Here is a 4,136-nt window from a genome sequence, read left to right on the forward strand (position 1 = left end):
TTCCTGCCTCGTTTGTTTGCTCCTCTGGCCCGGCGCTTCCCCCGGCCCGGCTTTGTGAAGTTGGTAATGAATTAAGTGCCTGCGAAGGACGTGGGGGGGTTGGTGGTACCTTGTGGTGAAGGTGGGGAGAGGGGGACGTTGCCCCGCGCGATGCTGGGATGGAGGGGTGAGCTGGAGGACAGGGATGGATTAAGGGGATTTGACCCTTTTGGCTGTGAGTTCTAAGAGCAGATCTAGGAAAGGCAAAAATGGGGAAATATCCTTTGATGGTGTTGGCAAGAGGTGAGGAGGAAAGGAATGCTCGCTCCGGGCTGGGTTCATCTCCCATGGTGCCTGAGGGGTTGTGGGTCCTTCTGTTCCCGATGCTCAGGATGCAGCACTTGGCTGAGATGCAGGGATGGCTCAGTGAGGGAAACCCAAAACTGTGGTGAAAAGAAAGGGGAAAGGAAAGGACTGGATTTTCTAGCTCATGCAAACACCCAGGATGTGTTGCTGGTCCACACTGCTGAGGGTGGGGAAGGAGCCGGTTTGGGGTGTCCCCACAGTGGGTGCCCCCGGGACAGGAGCAGAGATGCCCTCTGGGACTGGGAGCAATGCACCCACCGTGCTGTGTCCTGCAGTGCCTGACAGGACTGTGGGGCTCTGGGCAGCCACATTCCAGCAGCAGGGATGTGCTGCTTTCCGACGCATTAGGGAAGCAAAAGCAGAGCTGCCACCAAAAAGGGGCACATTTTTCGCAGCCCCCAGGGGACAACCAGGCCCAGTGGCCATTTGGGGACGTCCAGGCGTGCCCTGCCCTCCCTGCTGCAGAGCCAGCAAGTGTGACAAGCTCTGACATCACAGCTGGGAAAATAACATGTTATTTTCCCAGCTTGGATGTGACTTTCCCTGCTATTACTGGCAGCGACCATCTTTGGAGGAGAAAGCAGTGGAGGGCTGTCAGGAGAGGGGAGAGAAATGGTTTTCTGGGCTGGTGGAGCCTGTCTGACCCCCGTGTGCTGCAGGGAAGGGGGGAGGCTGTGCAGGGGTGCCCCATTCCCTCCATCTCATTGCTTTCAGCAGCAAGTCTATGCTGAAGGTGCAGATGCACGTGGGGATCCTGTGGGTTGTGCTGAACAGCCACCCCAGTGTGGTGCTCAGTGTTGAACCAGCTTTATTCCTCCCACACCAGCCCTCTCCCAAATGGGGAAAAGGGCTTGGAACCTCATCAGGAACCATCTCCTGGTGGCATCATCCACAAAACAATGGGAGCAGAGCAGCTTCTGTACTTCGTGCCAGGGACAGATGCTGTGCTGGCCTGTGGGACAACGTGTAGCCCTGTGAGCTGTGAGCATTCCCTCCTGTGCCCATTCTTGTCCATGGCAGAGTTCTCCACTGAAAAACTGGAGTTTGAAAGGATTCAGTGCAATGAGGAGCTGATATTTTTTTGGGAGGGAAAAAAACCCCAAACAAAACAGCAACAACAAAAAAAAGTGTTTCAGCAGAAGTTTCTTGTGTCCCAAACCTTGAGAAATGCTGGATGTTCTCTGGGAGGGCTCAGTTGGGCCACCTCTCCCCTGGGTGCTTAAATTATCACCTGGAAAAAGCCATTTAACTTGAATATCCTCCAGTATTCCAGCGCCACAGTCCTTTGGAGCGCAGATCCGAGGGTGTTCTTGCTGCACCTGCTGGGGTGTCCAGTGAAGTTTTTGGCTGCGGGTAGAGGATGTTGTGTGCCACGGCAGCTCCAGCTCCTCAGGAAGCACAGGGCTGCTCTCTGAGGCAGTGGTGGATGTGACTGTGGTCAGCCTTGGAGGAGCAGCATGTGTTGGCTTCCAGCTGCTGCTTCCAGCTGGGCTGCAAGCGGATCGTGCAGGTCAGGCAGAGCTCAGTGTATTCAAAAAGCCAAGTCCAACCCAGCGTGAGTCTTGCAGAAGGAAAAATCCTCCCCAAAATCATGGAGTCACAGGACAGATGAGACCCACCACGTGCCTGCCCTTTCCCTTGGTGCAGCACCAGGGACTGCAGTGATAGGGCGCTGTGAGCCACGTACCACACGTTTAATTAGTTTACTACTTTAATTGCTATCAACCTTTCCAGTTCCCATGATTTGGTGGTTTCTCACTGTCCCCTTTGCAGTTTCCCACAGTCCTTCCACCCACCCCTTGTGTGTCTCAGGAAGGTATTCCGGGGGCTGGAGCTGGCACAGTGTGAGCAGCTCCTGAACCACCTGGAACGCCCCAGCAGAGGCATTTTGGGCTTTCACAGTGACAGGCTTGTTTCTGCAATGCCCACCTGGCTGTGTAAGGGCAGCGAACATGGGCTGGGGGCTCCCCATTCCTGGGGCAGAGCTGCCCTGGGAAGAGCCCAGAGGGACCCTGGGAAGAGACTTGGGTCGCTGCTGTACTTCGAAGCTCTTCTGCACGTTCCCCCACACATCATCCAAGCTCCAGGCAGCCCCTTGGTGCCCTGGGTCTGGGGGTTCCTGAGGATGCCCCTGGGAGGCTGCACCCCCTCTTTGCACAGCAGGCCATGCCTTGGGGCCGCTCTGCCACTCTCCCAGGCTCTGGGGAAGGGCTTGTCCGGGGTCACCGCAATCGATATCTCATCTGCAGGCTCTCCTAGCGGAAGTGATGGTATATTGGAACATGGTAATGGGTCTTGTCTAGTGGAAAAGGCTAATCTTCCCCAGCTGTACAGGATCTCCGCAGGTGTCCTCCAGCTCTCCCCGCTGCCACCAGCCCTGCAGCCAGCCCAGGAGCACACACTCTTCTTTAAAGCTGCAGCAGTCCAATTTACTGCTGTCCCAGGGAGGGAGAGTTGCCTCCAGCCTGGCCCTGCGGGGTATAGAGCCATGTCCAGGGCTTCCCAGTGAAGGACTGGCACCCCAGGTGGCACCACACAGCTCATGTTTGCTGGCTCAGAGAAGGTGGTGTGTCCTCCACAGGTGGCATTTCCCCAGAGAGAGGAGGAGGAGGATGTGGGGATGATGCCAGGAGGGATGTGGACTCCCAAAGTGCCACCTGCAAGCGCGGGTGGGAAGCAGGCACATGCCCCAGGGAAAAGCAGGGGTGACAGCTCCTTGTTGTTAATTTGGCTCCTCTGGCAATGCTTTTGCTGCCTGGTGGGGTTCCCCACCTGGAACTTGTCCTGTTTTGCCCATCCCTAGGGATTGCTAGCAGAGCCAGGTCTCCCATTCCCCTGCCCAGCTGTCTGTCACATTCAGATGGGCTCTGGGCCCAGGTGGTCCTGGTTTTTGAAGCTGCCCAGCCAGCTCTGGCTGCTGCATCCCTATGGCAAAATCAATGTTCCCATATATCTGGAGGTGGAGGTAGATGTAATTGCCTGGTTTAAGGTTTAATATGCACATGGATTTTAGTGTGGATTGCCAAGAACAACTCAGAACAGTGCACAGGTTTGGGCAACCCAGGGGCTCAGACGTGGCCAGGGTGTGTGCAGCCCCCAGATGTGGGCTGTAAAATGAGGAGCCCAGGGACCTGGAGGGGCCCATCAGAGGCTGAGTCACCATCAGAGACTCAGATGCACAAGAGCCGAGCCAAAGATTGTGCTAACCTTGTTTGGGGCAGGGATTTTTCCTGCAAAAGATGGTAAGAATAGATGGGTCTTCAAAGAAAATTCCCAGAGGGACAAAGCAGCTGTGGGGCTGCTGGGTTTTTGCTTAAACTTTATTTTGTTGGGCAAAGAAGTGGATCACTGGGTCCATGCAAGGAGAAGGAATGATGTTTTGCAGGAAGAAAGCAGGGAGGTCTTGTGTGGTTATACCCTATGGGACTGTGTCCCCCTCACATCCCTTCCTGGGGTCCCAATTCCCACCTGTGTGGTGTGTGGGAGGAGACCCCAGCCCACCTCTCCCACAGGTGGGGCAGAAACTCCTCTTTTGCTACCCAGTATCATGTCATTTCGTGCAGGTGGTTGTCCCTGGGCCAAGGCACCAAGGACGTTGTCCCCTCAGCAGGGACACTGGTAGCAATGGTGCACCCACAGGAAAACCTCGGGATTCCCCATAGTGAGCATTTGGTTCCCATTTTCCTCTGGAGATGTGGCTCCAAGCAGTTCCTGGGAGTGGGGAAGGTGCCCTGGGCCCTGCACATGGGTCAGAGGGCTGCGGCACAGCACGGTTATTAAATGTTCCCAAT

The sequence above is a fragment of the Pipra filicauda genome, unplaced genomic scaffold, assembly GCF_003945595.2.
Source record: "Pipra filicauda isolate LSUMZ 115617 unplaced genomic scaffold, ASM394559v2 scaffold121_size3267253_pilon, whole genome shotgun sequence".
Lineage (NCBI taxonomy): Eukaryota > Metazoa > Chordata > Aves > Passeriformes > Pipridae > Pipra > Pipra filicauda.